The sequence below is a fragment of the Zalophus californianus genome, chromosome 7, assembly GCF_009762305.2.
Source record: "Zalophus californianus isolate mZalCal1 chromosome 7, mZalCal1.pri.v2, whole genome shotgun sequence".
In the NCBI taxonomy this organism is placed as follows: domain Eukaryota; kingdom Metazoa; phylum Chordata; class Mammalia; order Carnivora; family Otariidae; genus Zalophus; species Zalophus californianus.
In genome coordinates, this window is record NC_045601.1 from 85119669 (window position 1) to 85145889 (window position 26221).

A 26221-nucleotide genomic window follows, 5' to 3' on the forward strand; every position below is an offset into this window, starting at 1 on the left:
TGAGCCAGACCCCTTACAGGGGAGCGCAGGTGCCTCTGGTACCCGGGCACTCAGGTGTTTCTCATCCCAGGGCTCCCCTGCCGGCCTCAGAACGGCCGAGATGCCGCGAGATGAGGCTTCTTCTGGGAAGCGTGGTCCTGGCTGTAACGCCTCAGGATCGATTCTGCCCTTCTCGAAGACTATTGTCACGGACTGGATCTCCTAGAAGACAGCACCTGAGGTAAAAGCTTACTGCTGGGGAGTGCAGTGCCAGAGAACCAGGAGGGAGAGAAAATGGGTACGAAGCAAGAGAGCAAAGAGAGGAAAGAGCATTATGGAGAAGGCCACAGCTTCGTGAAAAGCTGAGCGCTGGGTCCTACAGCACAGCTTCAGAAAGGAAGCGGAAAGCTCTGCGGAAAGCTCTCCACGCAGTCCCTCTGAGGGGTGAGAGTATATTTGCCTGGTCGCGTCTCCTTTTGGTCAGGGATCGTTCCATGGGGTAAGTCCTCAGTAACTGCAGGTTGTATAGTTATTGGTGCCGACGAGTTCCTCAGCAACAACAAGGAATCCCCAGGGTAGGAGGCAAAAAATGCCGCAGGTGCAGCAGGCAAGGTACTGTCAGATTGTGTCCTTAGGTGGCCCAAGGGACCAAAAGTAGCTGTCACCGCAGACCCCTTTGTAGCAGCAGCAGCAACCTGACTCCATAACCGTGGGAACAGCTCCAGGGACTGCTGGATTCAGTCACTGCAGATCTGGGGTCCTCCATATACCGAATCCCCTGGAACTACTCTGGTGGTAGCTCCGAGAAATGGTTTTCTGGTCCCTTTTTTGTTTTATTCAACTTAGTCACATTTTTCACATCCAGGCACTCTTTCTGGGTTTCTGTTTATTCCTTTCTCAGAGTATCCTGTTCTTATTTTAAATTTATAACACTTTCTCAGTATCCATTAGATATTTAGATAGAATGTTAGCTATTTAAAATTTTCTGCTCCTGGAGGTGGTCTGCATAGCTAGTAGTTAAGAGGGTGGACTCTAGAACAAGACAGCCTGGGTTTGAATGTCATCTGTGTAACGGTTTTGTGTCCTTTGGGAACTTTGTGTTTTAGTTTCTTTTCTTTTTCATTTTCTTTCTTTTTTTTTTTTGCTTCAAATACAAAATGCTTATCATACAAAAATGCAGTAATTGTCAAACTATCAATTTGTTATTAGAAGAAGTATGAACTTATAACTCTAAAAAGAAAACTTTACATTTTATTTTACTCAAGCCAACTTACGTCCAAGTTCTAAAAGTTACAGATTTTTGGTTTAAAAAAATACCACTCTGAACTTGTTCCAATTAATTTTGTTATTCCATAAGGAAACAAAAATCTTCCCAATTTGCTGTGCATTAAATGAAGTAATGTTTGTAATGTAAACTTACTTCAGTAGCTTTTACATTAGTCATAGGCCAACTTATAAACTAAATATTTTCTTAATATAAATAGAAAATATTCATGGCAATGTCAGTATGAAACCTCATACCTGCCAATTCACATATAATGCAATTAATAACTAACTGATGAGGTTAGTATTATTTAAAGATGTTTTGTCACAATATTTCCCAGAATAACTGAATTTGCTAACATTCTCACCAACTGTATACCACGTTCATTATCTCATGTTCTCTGTTGTCCCTGTCTCTAAGTCAGAAGATCCAGTGGGGAATATGCAGAAGTGGCCCAGAAGTTGGGTCCTATATCTTTGGTTCATTCTTTCCAAATTTTGATAAGTTTGTAAAGCCTAGAGGGATCTCTACTAGCATGTTTTCACTCTTAATTTGTCTGGTTTTCTTGGTTTTCTGCCCTCTCCTCTTTGCCTATCTAGAATTTTTGATACAAGGTTATGTAAATCTCTTTCTTAAAACCTGGACATTTCAACACCAGTGTTTCTCCTGGTTTCTGCCTTTGCCCATGTCTCCTTTTCAAGCCTCAAAAGTCCCTCCTATTTTATTTCTCCTGGGCTTAACTTTCTAATAGTAACTTTAGTTTAAACTAGCACCAGTGCTCATTTTTCTCTTTCTGCTACATTTTTCTCTTTCTCTTAACTTCTTTTAAATATAAGAAACATATTTCACTGATATTTATATGCTTTTCTGTTTTTTTGCAAGCTTAAACTGGCAATTTTCTTCTTTGTTCCTCTTTTTACTTCCATCATCTTCTTGTTTACTATGAAGAAGCATAAGTATATCCTGTCTTTAACTTGAAAATCCCCAAATTTTTGCTGTTTTTAGTTTTCCAGTTCTTAATAGACTTTTTTTTCCTTTCTCCTAGAGTCAGAAATTTTTCTAGCATTTTTCATGATGTTGCACTTCATCCTGTGTTCTTCCAGGGTAGTGTTCTAGAATTTCTCCCATAAATGCAGGCTTCTCTTTATGTTTGTTCCTCACTGTTACAAAGTTCTAGTAATCATCATAGTCCGGTGCCCTTGTCATCTTCCTGTTTGTTGAAAGAATTTTTTAGAATCTGTCTTTCTCTTGGAAGAGCATGTGATGGTACTTTGTTTATAGAAACTTTGCTTGACATTTCTATGAAATCTCTCTGTGTTTCTGAGGGACCCAAAGCCCATGTGTCAGTTTTTCTGGATATTTATTTTCTCTTCTCTAATAAGCTCTTCATTTATCAGCTTCTCTTATTTAAAAGTGTTCATTGCATTTTCAACTGGTTCCATTATTTCTCTGAGCTTTTCAAAAAATTAGGTTTAAGTGTCACTTCCTTTAACTAACACTGGAGTCTCTACATCATTATGTATTTTGGCCAATTGTTGCTGGATTTTTGCTCTTCCTCTTTTCTACCAATAATTTATTTTCCAGTTCTTCCACCACACTATGTTCAGTAACAAAGTCTTTTTTTTTGGGGGGGGGTGTTGTAGAAAAGACTGTATTTATCTTTTTCTGCTAATAATGTGATCTTAAAATTTTTCTGCTTTGAGCATGATCTTTGCTTTCTCAGTCCAAGTAGCTTCTTTCTGCTTTTTGTTTTGAAGCAGAGAAGGTTGAATTCCATTCTGAGTTCATTTCTCTTAGAATTGCTGGAGCCATTCTAGCCAGGTGGGCCCTAGGGGTTCACGCAGGGGGCACTATAGAATGAACAGATTGTTCCCTGCATGTGAGGCCATGCCCTTGGATGCACTGTGTCTCAATTTCTTCATCCATAAAATGGGATAATATACTATCTACCCCTTAAGACTATTATAATGGTTGAACTTACAAGTAAATTCAAAATAGTTTATAACTCAGATTATTATTAGTCCCTCAAGTCAGTTTTCTATATGTTGGCCTTGCTTGTTCCCTTTAATGCTGATGGTATTTCTCACACGTCTCCTTATCCTAGGATGTCCAGTCATGCTTTAAGGAGGTTTGAATCACTAGAGTCTCTTCTGCTATTGTATGAATAGGATGATTTTCCTCACTAGTCCTCTCTAATAAGAGTTTGACTGAGAAACTCTGTGCACATTAGTAGACCAGGCACATTCCACTATAAGCCTTAGTGGCTGGTGAGCAGGAGCTAAATGTCAGTCTGTGAATCCCCAAATTTGGTTGGCTTTCATATATATTCTATCCTTGGATAGATTTTCAGTTAATATGGCATTAAAGGGGAATGATGATGATATCCTAGAGTGGTGGATATTATGTATAAAAATACAAGTAAAATCTTTACAGAAGTTCTGTCCTTGATAAGAGAGAAGAATTCATTGCTTAATTACAAGTGCAATATTTTTGTCACTTCAAAATAATGTCCTATATATTTTTTTTTGGAAAGTGATATGCAGTTGATGCTCTAGAATTGAAGGTAATTATAGAATGACTGTGATTTTTGTTTTTTTTTTAAGATTTTATTTATTTATTTGACAGAGAGAGAGAGAGAGCACAAGTAGGCAGGCAGGCAGGCAGAGGCAGAGGGAGAAGCAGGCTCCCCGCTGAGCAGGGAGCCCGATGTGGGGCTCGATCCCAGGACCCTGGGATCATGACCTGAGCCGAAGGCAGATGCTTAACCGACTGAGCCACCCAGGCACCCCATGTGATTTTTGTTTTTGTAGGATTTTTTGTAGATATTTTTATAGAATCTTTTGTAGAATGCTAGAATCACTTGTGATTTATTGTAGATTCTTTAATTTTGTTGATTTAAAAATAGGACAATAGCTTTAAAATATTTCCCCTCCAGTAATGGTGTGTATCTGGGCCACCTGAAAACTCTTGAATTTAGGAGGGGAAAATGAGGAAAAAAGGGGGGAATATTCCACTAATGGGTCTTAAGACATTTTTGCAGAAGAATGAGTTGTCTTAGGTTGTGGTCAATAACTCAGCCTGTCTCTCTACTGAATTCGGTTTCATAACTTCCTATGATGTCATTTGTTCTTTTCCCTCTGGCTTAAATTAGGACTTCCCCTACAGCTGCCAAGTCAGTTTCCTTTAGACCAATTTATAATCAAATATTTCTACTGAAGTTTTGTGGAAAAAAAACACTGAATGAGGAGCCAGGATAAATAGATTCCTAAGGCCAATTTTTCTTCTTACTATCTGACTTTAGAAGCTAGTGTTCATAACAATCCTGTACCTCCTAAACAATTCACATCCTTGGAAGGTAGAAAGAGCTTCCTTACATAGTAAAGAGTTCTTTGTCTTTGAAAGTATTCCAGAAGACACTTGGAAACTACTTCTTAAGACTCTTGTGGAATTTTTATGTAATAAGAAGATTGGATTTAATAGCCCTAAAATGTCTCCCTGAACCCTGAGACTCAATGACTTTCTGCTTTAGTTCTATGGAAAGGAGGCAGGTAGGAAATAAGGAAGAGAACTAGCTTATTTATTCAGTCCTGCATGGATTTCAGCTTTGGTCTCTAGAGTTGCTCCAAGCTTCCTAAGGTTGTACCTTGCCTGTCCATTCTGACTCCATGCTTAGATACACAGCTTTTTTGCTATCTTTCTGTTCTTTTTCAGCATATCCATATAAGTATTCTTAAGTCAAAGGCAGGTAAAGGCATGCCATTAGTTGGAGGGTGGTCAATCAATGCAAGCACAAGATTTCTTTGAATTCTTATTCTTCATTTTAAAAGTTGAGGGAATTTAAAATTATATATCATATCTATTTCTATTTTAATACAAAATAATATTTTAAGTTATCAGTCGTTGGGGGCAGGGGAGGTGAAATTTGACCCAGTCCATCTAGGAAGATATGCCTTGGTTCCTTCACAGGACAAAGCCAAGTCACTCCTGCTTAAGAAACTCAGACCAAAACATTGGACTGGCTTTCTGGATTCAGGTTTATCATCCATGGTCTCACAACCCTTGGGACCTGCTTCTGCAAGGCCCACCTTCCTCCCTCCAATATGGAAGGGGGAATCACTGGGAGAGGGTCATGTGTTATTTAAATAACCCCTTCTCAGTTCATTCATGTTTCTTTTTCCATTTGATTCTGAACCTATTTACAATGACATATTTTAGTAGAATTATTTCAGAATCTGTCTTAACTCAATCTGAATGTGCCTCAGTGACTAATAAATTCTTGCCCCTGAGAAAGGAGGTGTTATGTGTTACATTTTGCTACAATTCATGATGTGTCTTTGGAGAAGAATTGTGCATTTTATATAATTTGTCAAGGACAATTTCAAAATGTGTAACATCATCAGTCTCACTGACAACATCTTTAATGGTTTCACTCTGTAGTCAGAGTTTTGCCAAATGCAAGCTAGGACTCAGACTATCCCACATCTACTCCCTACCTATTGTTTCAGATGTGTCATCTGTTGAAAAGTTTAGGAAAAGAATTCATCCTTGAAGCATTTCTTCTCTAATTAAGTCAACAGATGTTTGAAGTCTTTACCTGGGGAATTTATTACTTCAGCTTTAAAAAGTAAGAGGAATTCTCAGATCTACCTTCACAATATTTGTTTGATCAATGTAGCCAGGCTGGTAATGACCGAAAATAGTTAAGAATTTGTGACGGTTGTCATTTTCACAATTTGAATGGCATATTCTAAAAGTGCTTTTATTTGTGTTATCATCCAGACTTCATTGCTCCAGGCAGGCTATCTAATCCTCCTCCCGTGGTAGGAGGCTGGACAGAGCTGGCCTGGCTGAAATAGGCTCAAGGAACTGGGGCAGATGGCAGGAAGTGATTTTCATGGCCTCTGTGGTTGCAGGGAGGCAGAGAACAAACAGTAAAGTCAAAGATCAAAGTCAGAAATGCAGAGCTAAACCAGTCATAGAAGAAGTCAAGAAGAGCCTGAGGCAGGCAATAGTTTAACTGGTGCAGCCTGTGGGTTAAAGAGCCAGTGAAAAGGAAAGCAAGGATCCTCCACTAGGAAGAAGCAAACAAAATGGTAATCCTCACAAGTAGCCATAAAATGGGCTCATGCTGCCTTCTGAAGTATAAGAAGCCAGGACAGGAGGGACACCCAGTGACCCTTCTAGGCTTCAGTTTCTTTATCTGTTTCCTAATCTCCCTGCCTAATAAGAATGTGGAAAAGATCAATTTTTATCTTGTATGTAAAGTCAAATTATTATTATTATTATTATTCAAATCTGTAAAATAACTGAGAAATATATGGAAAGATAACCTAAATAAAAAAGAAAGAATAGGAAAAAACCATCTGCATGGTAAGAATATCTTCTTCTTTGTTTCAGAACAAAATAAGACAAAGCATTTTGGTGTGTTATTTTCTTTAAATTTAGTCTGTTCTGGTTAGTTTCTAACCAAAGTATTTAAATAGCATCTCTGATTGCCAAACATTTGTTATAGTTATAATTTGTAAATAAGTTATCTATTGTTGTTACTGTGGCAATTTCTGGTAAATTCACAGATCAAAATTTATATAACAAGAAAGGATGAAAGAATCAGGTCTTTTTTACACACCAGGTCTCAAATTATCCACTTACTTTGACAGCTTTAGTGTCTTGATTAAATATTTTATGATGATACCACTTAAGATAAATGTAAAAGCTAATTTATAGTGACATCCCTTTATGTAAAAGGTTCCCAGGCTGATTTATTACCAGGTTGAAGCATGTCACTGAATACAACCATGTCTAAAATAAAGAGACTTTGCAATTTTATTCCACACTCCTAGTTAAGTAACTTCTACTAAACAATTTATATGAAAAACGGGGTCTTTAATTTTACAAGATTCCACTTTATTTTCCTATGATATCTTCTTTAGTTTCATTCTTCAATTCAGTTTTGTACCTGCTATGCTATGTACTAAGTAATAAATTTGAGATGCTGTGTTCAATTATAATTCTTTTTAATACCTGCACATTTGAGGAAACAATGTCAAAGATTGAGACTTAGTTCTTCTCAGAGTTGGATTCTTATCTTCTACTCAACAGAAAAGTAGTTAATCAGTTGCCAAATTAATGATATGTTTTTCCAGTTTCTAATTGCCTCTCATCATCCTAATTTTGTCTTTTGGAAAATTTCTTATGTTACATCATTCTGAAAGGACTTGGAGGAAAATGTACATGTGTATGTGTATGTGTGCTATATATTTTATATATACTATGTACTATATAATATAATACAATTATATTTTTGGTTTGGACAAGAGAGGGCTAAGGGACTACTTCTAATGCTTAATTTACAATTATGTAGGGCTATTTATCAATGCAACTAATAAAATAAGGCACTATAATTGTAATCTAATCTATAAATATAGAAAATCTGTATAGTGATAGATGAGTATTATTCCTAAGGTTTAAAAGGATTTTTACCAGTAAATGGACTTCAAGGATTATTAAAGAAGAAACAAATGACACAGATTTTATATTGGTAATAGTTTGTGTTACAGGAGCATTAGAGGTATTGTAAAGTAGAGAAGATGAAGCCAAGAATATATTTATAGCCAAGCTATACACAGAACAAGAAGAGGAAGCAAAGCTAGGCACATACTGAGGAAGCAAGTGTGTATGGTATACTGTCAGATGTTATGGGACAGTTCATGATACAAGAGGTGGCAGCAACAGTGGTATTATGAGAAAGAAAGATGTCTTTGGTGGGAGGGAACAGGAGAAAACAGAAAAGAGAAAGGACAGATAGAGACCAGATGCTGATAATATTAAGCCAAAAACCAAAATATGTCTTGGACTCAAATCTTAGCAGTAAAGAAATGGGAAAATAACACAAAAGCAACGCAATTTATTTTCATCATTTTAACATACTCACATTTTACTTCATATGGAAAGTATTTGAGATGAATTATTCAAACGAGAAGGAGGAGGGGGCGCCCGGATGGCTCAGTTGGTTGAGTGTCTGCCTTCAGCTGGGCCCATGATCCCAGGGTCCTAGGATTGAGTCCCTGCTTTGCAGGGAGTCTGCTTCTCCCTCTTCCTCTGCTCCTCCCCCGGCTCATGCTCCCTCTCACTCATTCACTCTCTCAAATAAATAAATAAAATCTTAAAAAAAAGAGAGAGAAGGAGGAGATATTTACAATAAGACTCCTCAAATAGAACCAAAATTGAGAGGGGGAAGCCTATGCCAACAGTAAGAGTCAACAGAATGGCTATGTTTGAGCATCAAACCTGGAGTTTTCTTTTAGCTGCAATTAAGATGGAAACTTAATTATACTTAATGAATGTTTTATAATTTAAAATAATTACCTACAAATATTTGAGGGATAAGACTTTCCTGGGAGAGACCTAGCTCCTATGTGACAATAGAGGGAATAAGATATCAATAATATCAATATTGGTTTCACAATGAATAGATAAATTAAATCTGCATGGTTAGTTTTGAGAGCAACCTAAGATAAAAATCCATGACCAACAATTGAGAGACAGTTTATAAAAGCAATGACAAAGATGTCATGGTCCAGATGTGTAGCCTTCTTATGATCTAACTTGATCCAAGAACATTGGTTCATATTTAGCAAGTGTTCGTACTGGGCTTGGGGACACATTTGTGAACAAAATAGCCATAGTCCCTGCCTTTATGGAGCTTACATTTTTGTAGAGGAGTCAGAAAATAAAGTAAAAAAGATATAAAAATAAAATAGTTACAAATTGTGATAGCAGTCTTAATTTTCTTCTTAGCATCCATCAAGAGTTAAAGCAGTGGAGGATATCTTCTTGTTTCCATCTAGTATTAGGGAAAGCCTTTTTTTTTTTAATTTTATTTTATTATGTCAGTCACCATACATTACATCATTAGTTTTTGATGTAGTGTTCCATGATTCATTGTTTGCATATAACACCCAGTGCTCCACGCAATACATGCCTTCCTTAATACCCATCACTGGGCTAACCCATCCTCCTACCCCCTCCCCTCTAGAACCCTCATTTTGTTTCTCAGAGCCCATAGTCTCTCATGGTTCATCTCCCCCTCTGATTTCCCCCCCTTCATTATTCCCTTCCTACTATCTTCTTTTTTGTTTTTTTTTAACATATAATGTGTTATTTGTTTCAGAGGTACAGGTCTGTAATTCATTAGTCTTGCACAATTCACAGCTCTCACCATAGCACATTACCCTCCCCAATGTCCATCACCCAGGCACCCCATCCTTCCCACCCCCTACCACTCCAGCAACCCTCAGTTTGTTTCCTGAGATTAAGAGTCTCTTATGGTTTGTCTCCCTCTCTGGTTTCATCTTGTTTAATTTTTTCCTCCCTTCCCCTATGATCCTCTGTCTTGTTTCTCAAATTCCTAATATCAGTGAGATCATATGATACTTGTCTTTCTCTGATAGACTTATTTCGCTTAGCATAATACCCTCTGGTTCCATCCACATCGTTGCAAATGGCAAGATTTCAGGGTTTTTTGATGGCTGCATAATATTCCAGTGTGTGTGTGTGTGTGTGTGTGTGTGTGTGTGTGTGTGTGTGTGTGTACCACATCTTCATCCATTCATCTGTTGATGGACATCTTGGCTCTTTCCATAGTTTGGCTATTGTGGACATTGCTGCTATAAACATTGGGGTGCACGTGCCCCTTTGGATCACTACATTTGTATCTTTGGGGTAAATACCCAGTAGTGCAATTGCTGGGTCATAAGGTAGCTCTATTTTCAACTTTTTGAGGAACCTCCATACTGTTTTCCAGAGTGGCTGCACCATCTTGCGTTTAGGGAAGGCCTTTTTAAGGAAAAACATTAAGAGAATTTGGAGTATATACAGTAATGAATACATGAATAACCCAAGACAATCTTTCTTAACTACCTCTCTGCCAGATTTTTAGTATGCACCATTTAAACAAGGTGCTTAAGATTCTGATACTGTAGGCAGTTGACCTGGATTATAGGCATTCTATATGGCTAATTAAGGAAATTTCATCAATTTTAGAAAACAACAAGCTGCTGATACAGTTAATATCCTATTATAAAACTTAAGCTTAATATTTTAGCACAAATAAAAGTGCTATAGACTGAACTGTGTCCCCCCCAAATTCATATCTTAAAGTCCTAACTCCCAATGTGATGGTATTTGGAGATGTGGCTCTTGGTAGGTAATCAGGTTTAGATGAGGTCATGAGGGTGTGGCCCCTTGTGGGATTAGTGCCCATTATAAAAGAATAGACCTAAGAGAACTTGCTTCCTCCAATTCCACCCTTTGTGAACACAGTGAGAGGCAGCCATCTACAAGGAAAAAAAAAGGGCCCTCACCAGGGTATTCAGGAACCTGTCAGCCAGCAACTTAATCTGGGACTTGCTAGCCTCCAGAGCTGTGAAATATAAATTCCTTTTGTTTAAGCTATCCAGTCATGGTATTTTGTAACAGCAGTCTAAGCTGACTAATACAGAGATGAGGCTGAAGAAATAGTAGGATTTAGAAAGAAGAGTCATAAAATATGAAAGAAATACAGAAATGTGTTCTAGATGCTTCTTTTAAACCCTAATTGTGCTGACAAAAATGTAGTGAATCTCAGTCTTTCTTTGACACTCAGAGGCATCTTCTGGATCTCCACATGGGCAGCCAGGTTCTTACAGCCCCTACGTTTCACTAAAAATCCTGCCTACCAGGATTGGGGGATTATCTCAATCCAAATGCATATGAGTAGCTAACAGTTCTCCTTAGTTCAATAATGCAATATTGTAGTATTTTTAAAAATTGATTCTTTTGTATTAAAAAAAAATTATTTGCATAAGAAATTATCTCTTCAACCTCCTTCTCCAAATGCTAACAGTGGTAAACAGTTCCTTGCATATAACTGAAAAAATACTTAAGGTATACATAAAAGTATTGATATTTGTATTACACACACATTCTTATATCCAAATGGCAGAATTGTACAAATAATATGCACCTTTTCTTTCAATTTGCCATGTATCTTAGAGGTCATACAGTACAGTTTACGTATCTTAATCTGTTCCTAATTGATTTTTCTGTTTTCTTAGTCTTTGCTATTACTAATGGTGCCAAAATGAACATCATGTGTAAATAGTTTCACGCATATGTGTGAACATATCTGAAGGATAAATTCCTAGATCAGAATTGCTGAGAGAGAAGATGCACATTTTAAATTTTTTAATTTAAATTTCTTAATTTGTCCATGTGTTTCTCAATTATATTACAAATTTTTAACAATAATAATGGTGATGTATTAGGCTTCCCATTTAAGCAATTACCAAGTTGCCTCCCAAAGAGGAAATACCAATTTATACTCCCACCAATAATAAATGAAAATGCCTATGTGTCAAACTACGCTGTAAAATCTTAACTTATAACAACCATAAGAGGAGGTATGAATATTATTCCTGATTTAAAACTGAGTTAACTGAGGCACAGGAAGGTTAAGCAGCTTAACAAAAACCACACAGACTTAAGTGACTACACTTCTTATTCATGATCCTATACTGCCTTCCTGAGTTTCAGTAATAGCTCCCCAACTTAAAGCTGATGACTTTGGCCAAGTTATTTACCTCCATTCTATAATTTCCTTATGTGTAAAAAGATAAAATATATCTCAAACCATTAGTATGGGGATAAAATGAGCTAATGTAAGGAAAATCCCATGCACGAGGCACTAAACAAACATAAATGCTCTGCTTCCCAGTTAAAATAATCTATGAATCACAAGGATGAATAAACCATTGCCCTGGCTAATTCTTTTCAATGACACAGAAATTAAAGAAGCAACTGTGACCCTTTTTAATGCTAATGGTACAACAATAAAGCCAACAGACATGAGAATTTGTGGTGTAACTCCCCTCCCTGTCTTTCTTTAATTCTGATTGGTTTAGTCTTGGCCCAGCTTCCTCACAGTGTTTATACAGATTTCCAGTTCCTATGTCTAAGTAGGAGTCATTTGAACCTACTGGAACTGGTTTCCCCACCTATTCAGGAGATTGCTCAAAGTTCTATTTAGTCTTTGGCTAATAAATAAAGAGCAAGTGTCAACCTATGAAGAATTAAAAGGAATATATTTATGTTGAGCTATAGAGTATGTTGTAACTTAGAGTATACAATGACTCAGAGAAAACTTTGTTGAGTGAGACCTGCGCATTAAAATATTTTCATACACCCTGTTTTGTTTCCTTTAATATGATAAAATGGTTGAGTCAGTAGTTATTGAAGAGTTCTGCTCTTGTGAGTGGGTCTTGGGAATAAATGACCCAAAGAGAGGTCCTTACTTGCTTCCCACATAGCAATTTAGAAACTGAAGGCCCACTGCTGTTATACACAGGGGCTAGGATATTCACAGAGTTGAGGCGGAGGCCACAGTGACTCAACCAGAGTCATTCTGTCTGGTCGATTCCTTAAGATCCAACCTATTCTCTTGTTTTTCCTCTAGGGGCTTGGGTGACATAAAGATTGGTAAAGTCATGTTGCTGGAAACTGCTGTTCATTCCAATATAGCCTTGAATGGACCTTCTCTTTAGGTTCCACGATGCAGGGACTGCAGCAGGGGTATGACTCATGTACTTCTTTTCTCCAAATGTGTTCCCTCCACAGTGTGAGGATATCTATATATAACCTCACACTGTGGCCTGTCTCCTCACCTCTGAGTGACAAGTAGAGCTCAGTAAAATAGGCTCAAAATGGGAAGCAGGACATTTAGACATGGCTGAGTTGGCATAATGGTTTTGATGTGACTCAGAGAACTCACAACCATATAAAAATGTCAAAATAAAAAAAAAAAAAACAGTTTTTTACAACCAGGTATAGAACAACAAACACTCTGACAATTACTCTAACTCTATGCTTCACTTTGCCTCTCACTCTCACCTGATCCATTACCTTATATCTGTGAGCCCTCATGCTTCTCTTATCACTGTCCTATCCACAACATATTCCCTACCCTACTCCCTTGACTCTGCAGTGCCAACCAGCAGTGGTGTGAGACTCAGATACTTATCCTTTCATTTTTTTCCACAAATATTTACTAAGAGCCAGGTACTATTCAAAACACTGGAGTGAATGTGCTTTTTCTTCCTTCTTCCTTTTTTTTCTGCAGATTTTGTAACTATTTTACATGGAAAATTTAATATTTGTCTTTTTTATCTGAGTAAAATATGTCCCATTTCAAAATAGCCAAGTCACAATGTCATAAGCACCAGAAAATGTTTCGGCTAATAGAAAAGATTTCCATATGATGTAATTTAGGAAAGAAAGAACTGCAGTTTGGCTAAAGTTATTTTATTTTATTTTAAGGATTTTATTTATTCATTTGAGACACAGAGATACAGAGAGAGAGAAGAGAAAGCATGAGCAGGGAGAGAGGCAGAGGGAGAGGGAGAAGCAGGCTCCCTGCTGAGCCAGGAGCCCGATGCGGGGCTTGATTCCAGGACCCTGGGATCATGACCTGAGCCAAAGGCAGATGCTTAACCACCTGAGCCACCCAGGCGCCCCTGGCAAAAGTTATTTTAAACCATCCTGTAGACAAAGGGTTCTGTTCATTCCATTAGTACTACCACTATTGCATATTTACAAAAATGTTCCAGAGACTTGTACAAAAAATATATACCTCTAAATGTCCTCCAAACTTGGTAAATCTGGATACTTCATAATCACCCATTTTAGTTTAAAAAAAATACAGTGTACTTCTTTATTTTAAAATTGTATGTATTCTGGTCAAAATAGAACAGTTAGTTCCTGCTTTAATGTACCTCCTCGATCTAATACATAGCAAAAGTATATAAAGATATAAAAGCAAAAACCTTAAAACACATGTCTGGGTTCAAAACCTGTTAAGCATTGCTGTGTACCCAAAATAGAAGAGAAACCCAAAGTTGGGTAGAACCGAGGTCACAGGCATGCTGGGCTCTAGTCCTGGAACAGGCAGTGGCAGCTGGCAATTCAGAGAAGGAACACTGAAGGTGTTCTATAGAAATGAGAAGACTGGAGCCAGGTTTGAAAACAGGTGCAAGGTGAGGCTCCTTCTGGGAAAAGGAGGTTGGAAATGTGCAGCCACACACTACCTGCGGTAATGAGTTGGTAGACTGCTTCAGAAGCAAGAGGACCCAACACTCAATGCACCTGAGGAACTGTGCCAACTGCCGCTAGCCTAGAACCTGATGTCCTAACCCTACTGAGACCATGGGCAGGTGTTTTGTGATTCTGTACAGTACCTGGGTTAGAGCTGGGGTTCAGGAAGTTGAGAGAATAAAGCTGCAAAACCACTAGACAGAGAAGTGTGAAGAGAAAGAAGAAGTGGGGGGAATCTCATTCAAAATGAGGCTGCAAAACAAAATTTCAAAACACATGGACAATTCTAATGCTGTGAATGTGACCCAGACAAAAATCAACAACTGCAACAAAATTTCATTCCAGGTAAAAATTTATGAAATTATCCAGCCAAAACTTTAGTGTAAATATGCTTTGAATGCTTAAGGATTGGTTTTGTAATCAAGGTAATGCTGGTTTTATAGAATGAGTTTGGAATTTTCCTTCCAATTCCTTTTTGTGGAAGAGTTTGGGAAGAATAGGTGTTAACTCTTCTTTAAATGTCTGGTAGAATTCCCCTGGGAAGCCATCTAGCCTGAGACTTTTGTTTGTTGGGAGTTTTTGATTACTGATGCAATTTCTTTCCTGGATATGGGTCTGTTCAAATTTTCTATTTCTTCCTATTTCAGTTTTGGTAGTTAATATGTTTCTAGGAATTTATCTGTTTCTTCCAGATTGCCCAATTTGTTGGCATATAAATTTTCATAATATTCTCTCCTAATTGTTTGTATTTCTGTCCTGTTGGTTGTAATCTCTCCTCTCTCATTCATGATTCTATCTATCTATTTATTATTCATTTTTTTTAGAGAGAGAGAGAAAGCACAAGGGGGGAGGGGCAGAGGCAGAGGGAGAAAATCTTAAGCAGGTTCCACACCCAGCACAGAGCCTACCATGGGGCTCAATCTCATGACCCTGAGATCATGACCTGAGCCAAAATTAAGAGTCAGACACTTAACTGACTGAGCCATCCAGGTGCCCTACATTCATGATTTTATTTATTTTGGTCCTTTCTCTTTTCTTTTTGATAAATCTGGCTACGGGTTTATCAATTTTATTAATTCTTTCAAAGAGCCGGCTCCTATTTTCACTGATCTGTTCTACTGGGGTTTTTTGTTGTTGTTGCTGTTATTTCTATATAATTTATTTCTGCTCTAATCTTTATTATTTCTCTTCTTCTGGTGACTTTGGGTTTCATTTCTTGTTCTTTTTCTAGCTCCTTTAGGTTAGATTGTGTATTTGAGATTTTTCTTGCTTCTTGAAATAGGCCTTTATTGCTATGTACTTCCCTCCTCTGAGAGGCTTTGCTGCATTCCAAAGGTTTTGGATTGTCATGTTTTCATTTTCATTTACTTCCATGTACTTTTTTATTTCTTCTTTAATTTCCTGGTTAACCCATTCATTCTTTAGTATGATGTTCTTGAACCTCCATGTATTTGTGGTTTTTTTCCAAATTTTTCTTGTGGTTGACTTCAAGTTTCATAATGTTGTGGTCCGAAAATAGGCAAGGTATGATCTCAACTTTTTGTATTTGTTAGGCCTGATTTGTGACCCAGTACGTGATCTATTCTGGAGAATGTTCCATGTGCACTCGAAAAGAATGTGTATTCTGCTGCTTTAGGATGAAATGTTCCGAATATATCTGTTAAGTACATCTGGTCCAGTGTGTCGTTCAAAGCCATTGTTTCCTTGTTGATTTTCTGATTTGATGATCTGTCCATTGCTGTAAGTGGGGTGTCAAAGTCTCCTACTATTATGGTATTACTACCCATGAGTTTCTGTATGTTTATTATTAATTGATTTATATATTTGGGTGCTCCCAAGTTGGGGGCATAAATATTTACAATTGTTAGATCTTGTTGATGGATAGACCCCTTAATTATGATATAATGCCCTTCTTCATCTCTTGTTACAGTCTTTGGTTTAAAATCTAGTATGTCTGATATAAGTATGGCTATGCTGGCTTTCTCTTGACATCCATTAGCATGATAAATGGTTCTCCATCCTTTCACTTTCAATCTGCATGTGTCTTTAGGTCTAAAATGAGTCTCTTGTAGGCAGTGTATTGATGGGTCTTGTTTTTTATCCATTCTGATATCCTGTGGCTTTTGATTGGAGCATTTAGTCCATTTCCATTCAGAGTGATTATTGATAGATATGAATTTAGTGCCATTTTGTTACTGTAAAGTTGTTCTTTCTGGAGATTTTCTCTGTTCCTTTCTAGTCTTGTTGATTTTGGTCTTTTTTTCCCACTCAAAGAGTCCCTTTTAATATTCCTTTTGGGACGGGTTAGGTGGTCACAAACTCCTTTCATTTTTGTTTTTCTGGGAAACTGTTTCTCTCTCCTATTCTGAATGACAGCCTTGCTGGATAAGATATTCTTGACTGCAGATTTTCCCCATTCAGTGCATTGAATATATCCTGCCACTCTCTTCTGGCCTGTGAAGTTTCTGTGGATAGGTATGCTGCTAACCTTATTTGTCTTCCCTTATAAGGGATTTCTTTTCCCTTTCTGCTTTTAGGATTTTTTCCTTATCTCTGTATTTTGCAAAATTCATCACAATATGTCTTGGTGTTTGCCTGCTTTTGTTGATTTTGATGGGAGTTCTCAGTACCTCTTGGATTTGGATGTCTGTTTCCTTTCCCAGATTAGGAAAATTTTAAGCTATAATTTGCTCAAATAAACCTTCTGCCCCCTTTTCCTTCTCTTCTTCTTCTGGGACTCCTATAATAGAAATATTATTATGCTTTATGGAGTCACTGAGTTCCCTAAGTCTACCACAAAATTGTGATCCAATATTTTTCTCTCCCTCTTCTTTTCAACTTCATTATTTTCCAAAATTTTATCTTCTGATTAATTCCTCTGATTCATCCATCCTGTGGTCCTTATATCCAGTCAGTTTTGCATGTCAATTGTAACATTTTTTATTTCAGCCTGACTAGTTTTTAGGTCTTTTATCTCTGTTGTAAGGGACTCCCTAGTGTCTTCTACACTTTTCTCAAGCCCAGCTAGTATGGGCTTGTTTATGATTGTTGTTTTAAATTCTGGTTCAGGCATATTACCTGCATCTGTTTCAATTTGATCCCTGGCCATGACATTTTCTTGTTCTTTCTTTTGGGTTAAATTCCTCTGTATTGGCATTTTGTCTAGGTCACTCTGCTGCTGTGTTTTGGCTGCTCTTTTCCTCAAGTCAGTCCTCTGCAGAGTTTCTCCTTGCCTGCAGTAGGGAGTGTTTGGACCTTGTCCAGTGTGTGGCAAGTTTTAAGTAGGTGTACTCTGATCTGCTTGTTAAAAGAAGCCTGATGTTATTTCCAATAGAGCTGAAGCTTTGCAGCACTCTGTGGTCAGTAGACTTGGTGTGTGCAGGGGTATTTGTGTTGGTCTTCTGGGAGAGGATCTTGCTGCACTGTGGCTGGTGCTGGTTTGTCCCAGAAGGGCAGTTACACCAATGTGTAGTAGGTTGGAGTTTAGAGTAAAGCACAACAAAAAGCAGTCATCAGTGTAGCTGCCTTCAGCAGGTGTCTCTGCCCCTATCCCAAGGAACTGGGCAGTGCAATGGCACCCACCAGCTCTTTTGTCCCCTGAGAGGCAGTGCCACCTCTCCCAGACGGGCTCCAAGAAGGGGGAAAGTTTTCTCCTAGTGCCTCCCAGGAGATCCTCAGATCGCTCCATCTGCTCCTGGGCCTCTGCTCTCTTCCACAGGAGCACTGCTGTGCCCACCAGGCTCCACACCAGCCACAGTGTGGACTTTTAAAACTTCAGTACTTGAACTCCACTAGTTGTAAAAACTCATTATAATCAGCTCCTCTCATTTTCCCAGTCAGTGGTTTGGAGGAAGTGGTTTTCTTGTGCAACTCCCTGTACACTGTGCTCCCGTTCACTCCCTCTCTCTCTCACCTCTGTCTATGATCAGGGCTCCCTCCCCTCCCCAGAACCCACAATACTTTTCCCCCTCAAATCACATCTCCGCACCTCCTACCTTCCACAATGTGGCCTCTTCTCTCCCTCTAGTTGTGCAGTTTGGTCTCTCAGTCTTTACATAAATTTCTTGGGTGTTCAGAATAATTTGATATTTATCTAACTATGGGGAATGAGGCAAGCATTGGGTCCCCCCTACTACTCTGCCATCTTAACTCCCTCCTCTACTCTTTTTCTTTTGAGGTATACTTCGCATATAACATCATATTATTTTCAGGTGTACAACATAATGATTCAATATTTTTATACATTGTGGATGATCACAATAAATCACATTAACATCCTTTATCATATATAGTTATAAATTTCTTATTATTTGTCTTGTAGTGAACACTTTTAAGATTTTCTCCCTTAGCAACTTTGAATTATACAATACAGTATTAGTAAGTGTAGTCAATATTCTGTACATTATATCCTCATGACTTATTTATTTTATACCTGGAAGTTTGTACCATTTGACCCCCTTCACCCATGTAACTCCTGGGACCAGCAACAACCAATCTGTTCTCTGTATCTATGAGCTTGGTTTTCATTTGTTTGTTTCTTTACTTGGTTTGTTTTTAAACTCCACACATAAGCGAGACTGTATGGTATTTGTCTTTTTCTGTCTGACTTATTTCACTTAACATTAATGTCCTCAGGTCCATCCATGATGTCACAAATGTCAAGATTTCATTCTTTTATATGGCTCAGTAGTATTCCATTGTATACATATACTACATCTTGTTTATCCATTAATCCATCAGTGGACATTTAGGTTGTTCCCATATCTAGGCTATTATAAATAATACTACATTGAACATGGGGGTACATATGCCTTCTCAAATTAGTGTTTTTGTTTCCTTCAGATAATACTTAGAAGTGGAATTTCTGCATCATATGGTAATTTTATTTTTAAATTTTTGAGGAAGCCCCTTACTGTTTTTCACAGTGGCTGCACCAATTTACATTCCCACCAGCAGGACACAAGTGCTCCCTTTTCTCCACATCCTCACCAACACTTCTTATTTCTTGTCTTTTTGATACTAGCCATTCTAACAGATATGAAGGAATATCTCATTGTGGTTTTGATTTGCATTTCTCTGATGATTAGTGATGTTGAACATCTGTTTATGTGCCTGTTAACCATCTACATGTCTTTTTTGAAAAAAATGTCTATTCAAATTCTCTGCTCATTTTAAATTGGATTCTTTTATTGCTCTTCAGGTGCATGAGTTCTTTATATATTTTGATATTAATGCTTTCTCATATATATGACTTGCACATGTTTTCTCTCATTCAGTAGGTTGCCTTTTCATTTTACTAATGATTTCCTTTGCTGTGCAGAAGCTTTTTAGTTTGCTGTAAGTCCCACTTGTTTATTTTTGGTTTTGTTGCCTTTGCTTTCGAACTCAGGTCCAATAACTCATTTCTAAGGCTGATGTCAAGGAGCTTACTGCCTATATTATACTTTAAGTATAATTAATTAATTTTACTTACACTTAATTTATAGTTTATATGTTAAGAACTTTAAAGTATTTTGTGGAAATTAATAAATAGATCTAATTTATCTATATATAAAAATGTAAATGACTAAGACTAGACACATCAATTTTGAAGAATAATAAAATTGGAGGACTTTGCCCTAAGAGTTATCGAGATGTATTGTAAAGCTATAGTGAAAACAGTTTGGTATTAACATGAGAGTAAACAAATAGACACCTGGAAAAGAATAGAATTATGTAAGATCATTTGTTTTCTTATAAAGTATAAAAAATGAGAAATGTTTTTTTAAATAATGATGCTGGGCCAATTGGTTATCCATATGGAAAAAATACTCTTGATATCCTACTTCACATAAGATACAAAAACCAATTCTGGGGAAAGTTGGAGGTATATGTCTATGTGAGTGGTAATAACAAAACATCATGTAGACTTTTGGCTTTCAGCTCAGGGGAAGTGAAGTTGCAACTTTCTCTGGTTGTCCAAAATCCAGGTTCATCCAACACCAGCCACCTTTACCATGCCACCTAAGTTCAACCCAAATGAGACCAAATTTGTATATCTGATGTGCACCTGTGGGGAAGTCAGTGCCACGTCTTCCCTGGCCCCAAAAATTGGCCCCCTGGGTCTGTCTCCATAAAAGTTTGGTGATGACATCACCAAGGCAACTGGTGATTGGAAGGGTCTGAGGATTACAGTAAAACTGACCATTCAGAATAGACAGACCCAGACTGAAATGGTACCTTTTGCCTCTGTCCTGATTATTAAAACCCTCAAGGAACCACCAAGAGGCAGAAAGAAGCAGAAAAACATTAAGCACAGTGGAAATATCACTTTTTATGAGATTGTCAATAGAGGCAGCACCAATCTTTAGCCAGAGAACTCTCTGGAACCATTAAAGAGTTCCTGGCACTGCCCAGTCTGTGAGCTGCAATGTTGATGGCACCACCCTCATGACATCATAGATGACATCAATGGTGGTGCGGTGGAATACCCCACTAGTTAAGAACTATAAGGAAAATATTTCAATAATGTATCATTTGACAACAACAACAACAAACTACATCACATAGAAAACAGAATTTCTTCATGACTTTAGGACAGGCAAAATCTTATTAAAGAGAAGTGTTGATAACTGAGACAAAATTAAGAACCTCTGTTTATCTAAAGATGCCAGTAAAAAAGTAAACAAGAAAACTACGAACTGGAGAAAATACATTCAATATTTTATCTGATGAAAGATTACTATCTAAAATATATAAAACGTTCCTGTGAAGCATTATAAAAATAGAAAGCCCATTTAAAAATGAGCAAAAACTTGAACATTGAACAAGTAACTCATGAGAGATTATAAATGATGATAAGCATATGAAGTACTCAACATCATTATTCATCAGGGAATTGAAAATTGTGTATCTATACACACTTGTGAGAATAGGTAAAATCTAAAGAAACTAGTAATACCACATATTGGTGAAGATATGGAGCAATTAGAGCTTTCATGCACTATACATAGAAATATAAATTGGTACAACCACTTCAGAAAACTGTTTGACAGTAACTACTAAAGGTGAATGCATGCATAGCCTATAACTCAGCAATCCTAAGATTTCACTCCTACATGTATACCCAGCATAACAGTGAATGAAAAACAAGAACAAGAATATTCAAAATTGCATTAATCATCATTGTCAAATGCTAGAAACAATCTAAATGGCTAGCAAGAGTAAAATGGATGATGAATTGTGCTATATTCATACAATGGAATAGTCTACATTAAAGCAAATGAGTCACCACTACATTCAACAGCATAGATGGGTCTAGCAATATAGCACTGAGCAATAGCAGTCAGACACAATAAGGCTATATTATTCCATTTACATAAAGTTCAAAACAGACAAAGCTAATCTATGGTAAGGAAGACAGAGTAGTGGTTAACCTTAGGAAGGGAAGGGGAGAAATTCAGATGGGACATTATAGGGCTCATGGGGTGCTGGTAATGTTCTACTTCTTGATCTGGGTTATTAACAGATGTGTTTACTTTGTGAAGATTCACTGAGGTATACACTTATGCATATGCTCATTTCTATATGTTTGCTCTACATAAAATTTAGAAAGGCAAACACTAGGTAACCAATATAGAAATAGAAACAGTCTTGATATCTTCCAAACTAGATGAATCAAAAAGAGGACAAATATAAGAATTTGGAGGAGGAAGAGGAAGAAAAAGAGGGGAGCAGAAAGGAAGAAAAAGAAAAATTTAGGGGTCACCTGGGTGGCTCAGTCAGTTAAGCATCTGCCTTCAGCTCAGGTCATGATCCCAGGGTCCTGGGATCAAGCCCTGCATTGGGCTCCCTGCTCAGTGGGAAGCCTGCTTCTCCCTCTCCCACTCTTCCTGCTTGTGTTCCCTCTCTCGCTGTGTCTCTCTCTGTCAAATAAATAAAATCTTTAAAAAAAAAGAAAAATTTGGAATTTTTCATCAATCCAAAAGAAGGTAGGAAAACAGAAAAAAAAAAACAAAGAAAATGAATGATAAGCAGAAAATACAAAGGAAGGCAGTAGAAATAAGCCCAAATGTATAAAATATCAAAGTGAATGTGATAGGTAAAGCTTACCTATTAAAAGACAGAGATTATCAGATGGAGTAGCAATAATATAAATTCATATATATGTTGGTTATGAAAGGCATACCTAACACCAAACCAAAAAAGAAAATTTGAACATAAAGTTTTAAAAAGCTAAGTAGGTTTCACAGTAAGTTATATTACAAAAAAATGGAGCATAATTCCCAAGACAATAAAACAATTTGGCAACTAATAATATAGCATTACATTAGACAGAGCAAATTGACAGGATTACAAAGTAAAATTGACAAGTCCAAAACTATATAGTAGGAGATGTCAAACACTTCAATAAAAAACATAAATCAGAAAAAAGCTAGTAAAATTATAGACTATTTGAACAACTAGGCTATACCCAGTCCCAGTATAGCTCTCTCCCTACTCCTACCCATCTTCCAAAACACACGCACCAAAATCCTCAGGCCACTGAGAAGTGAGAAAGCCAAATCTTGTAGGGAAAGACTTTTATACTCAGGAAATATGGGAAGGGACTTAAGGAGAATTCACCCAGACTATACCCGAACAAAAACAAAATCTACATACAGGATCCCTTGAAATATGAACAAGATGAAAGTATAATGACATAGGAACTATGCAAACAGAACAAAAAATAAGAATGAAAGAAACTCTATAGCAACCAGGGTCTAAAAAACACAGGAAAACATCTCACCAGTGTTTCATACCATAGAAAAGCTTATTAAGAACATGAATTGAATAAAATAAGAGCTTAAATATAAGATGATAACACAGAATGAAATAAAAATAGAAATTGAAAATATAAGGAAACAAATTGAAACTAAAATAACACCATTACAAAACTAATAAACAAATTACATACAGAAAGAAATTGAATGGACAAGGCTGAAAAATAAATTACTTACACAGAGAAAAGGCTTGAGATAAGCACAATAAAATCAAAGAAAAAAAGATAAAAAGATTAATGGAAATAGATGATAATAGCTATGGAGGAGTGACAAAGATGACACTACACAAGGATGATAAATGTCCTTGAGTTAAAAAACTCAATAAATGAATCAGAAAAAGCATTCCAATAACAAATAGAAAAAAAATCCTGAATTGCAGGAATAAAAGACTCTGTAACTCAGAAGTTTATATATATCATACCAACAAGTATCTTCAACACTATCAACTCTAAATCATATTCTTGTTATTACTGAATTTAGAGGATAAGAAAAAATTCTTTAGGTATTCAGAGACAAACTGTTATAATCTAGAACAAAAGCAGACTAGCCTTAATCTTCTCCAGAGCAACATTCCAGGGTAGAGGACAATGGAGCACTGCCTACTAAACTCTAAACAAAAAGAAATGTGATCCACAAACATTGCATCCAGCCAATATTCCATTCAAATATAAAGACTACAAGAAGATACTTTTAAATGTTAAAGGAAAAAAATAATAGCATGCATTTGCTCTCTTGAGGGGCGAAAAAGTGACTCAGTGATGGAATCTAGCCAATCAAGAAATGAATAGAGACACCATGGTAAATGGTGTCTCCTGCCATGTTGAATACTAGAAGACAGTACTGTCACAGCGTTATAAGAAGGTGTGACCTATGTTTTCTATAATCAGCCAACTGTTTCTTTAGATTGAAAGGCAATAGACACATAATCTGCTCTAGCATGAAGGAACTCAGGGATTACAGCACTTACAAGTGTTTTTATAAATTCCTTGAAATAAAATCCATACAACAAGAGGGGATCAAAAATTAGAATTTAGGAATGAAGAAGTAGTAAAAAAAATACTGATGGACATTAAATCCATTTAAACATAGAACTAAGAAAACAGAACTAAGTTTACAAAATACAATATAAATGTCATAAAACTTTGAAATGCTTAATGTCTTAATGTCAGGTAAAATTGTCAAGTCTCCCCAAGACTGGATTAAAATGATAGTAAAAGTATAAGATACGATGGAACAGGGTAAGGGCCAGTAGTTGACAAAAGAGTTCAATAAGTTTCAGAAAGTCCAAAATGCAGATGGAAGGGTGGAAATGTAGGAAGCGTTCTGGCTATGAAGAAACCAGGTGTGACAGGTGTGGGATAGAGACCTAGGGTTGATTAAAAAATAAAAATAATTAAATATGTAAAGAAAAAATAGTCACCCCATATCCCTCACTTACTCTTAGCCTCCCCACCCAAAAAAATCAAAAGTAAACAAAACTAAACCATTCTTTTCTAAGAAATTTAATAGTTTGGGAAACCCAAAGTAGAGATGTTGACAATTAGAATAAAGCCTATGTTCTCATTTTAGGGATTCTTCAGTTTAAGGGCCAGATCACTACCCACTCACCTTTAAGGAAGCCACTTGCACATTATTTCCAGTTCTCTTTTCCATTATTCTAAAGCAGTGAACAACTATGAATTATCTGACATTTCAGGGAAAATATTTAAAGACGAAGATAAACATGGTAAAATACCCCAGAGAAAGAAAGATAAATTACGGAATGGAAAAGCATTTTTAAATATCTTAATTATTATACTAAAGATATGTTAGAGGTTACATGCATGCAGCAAGAATAGGATCTATGAAAAAGGAACAGTAAAATAGCAGGAAGGAACACTTAGAAAATTAGTATTAGTATTGAAAACAAAGAAATTAGGGAGAAGAAAAATATCGAAGAAATAATAGACAGGAACATACCACAGCTTAGGAGAGATATAGGTGTTCAGGTGAGAGAACCCAGGAAATGTCTAGCATGAGTGCAATAAACATCCATTCCTAAACATACTATTGATAGATTTAAGAATACCAAGGTCAGAGAGTAGATCCTAGAAATTTTCAGAGAGGAAAGGTAACAGTGTTAGCATGCAACAGCATTGCCTTCAAAATTCTGATAACAACTGATAAACTTAAAAACCTTGACTTAGGCAAAATAGCAATCAAGTATGATGATGGAATAAAAGGGTTTTAAAATATCTAAGGACACAGAAAATTTCTCTCCCATGCATCCTTCTTTACAGGATTCCTTAAGATGGGTCAGAGAAAACAAGAAACTAAGAACTAGAAAAGCATAGGATGTAGGAAACAATCTAACCTGGGACAATAATGATGGGAAGACCTAACATGACTAATGTGTGGCAAAATCATTCTTGAAGTGAGGTCCAGAAAGAAGGATGCACTAAAAAAATAAAAAGTGTGTGCAGTGGGGTATACTCCATAGACTTGATAGTATCCTTGAAATGAAGAACAAACCTAAAGATTGACTAAAGAAAAAAAAAAGGCAATTAGAAATTTGATGAAGAGACACACTGTACATGAAAAGTATATGCTATCCTTAATCACTGCTTGGCTCAGCAACAAACCACATTTGTATAGTTATAGTAATGTAAAGCAGTGCTCATTGATTTTCCAACTTTTAAAAGCTAAACAAAGGCAAAGCATGAAAAACTGAACTGTGGTTATAGCACAGAAGGCAATTTTTTCAGTCTTGTTAATATGAAAATAAAAACAATGCAAGGGTGAGGAATTGAAGGCCTCACTTTACAAGGCAAGGAGTCAAGATAGATTCTTATTACTGGACAGAGAAATAAAGGGAAAATGTATATTTTGGGGGGTACAAATGTGGTCAAAAGAAGACCTAAGAGTAGTGAAATAATTACTGTGGCAGGGGAGAGAGGGGAGTTTAGGGAAGAACAAGTGAATTAAATCCCCATTTACCATGGCAAGATGTCGATACACCATGTTTAGCATAGATAATCCAAAAAATCATGACTAATCAATTTAGAATTTTAAG

The 26221-nt window shown here is 36.8% G+C and overlaps 1 pseudogene; it reads right to left on the reverse strand.

The window, feature by feature from the left end:
* Positions 1-2098: 2098 nt before the first annotated feature.
* The window catches only part of LOC113927924, a 38052-nt pseudogene continuing 13929 nt past the window's right edge, over positions 2099-26221 (reverse strand).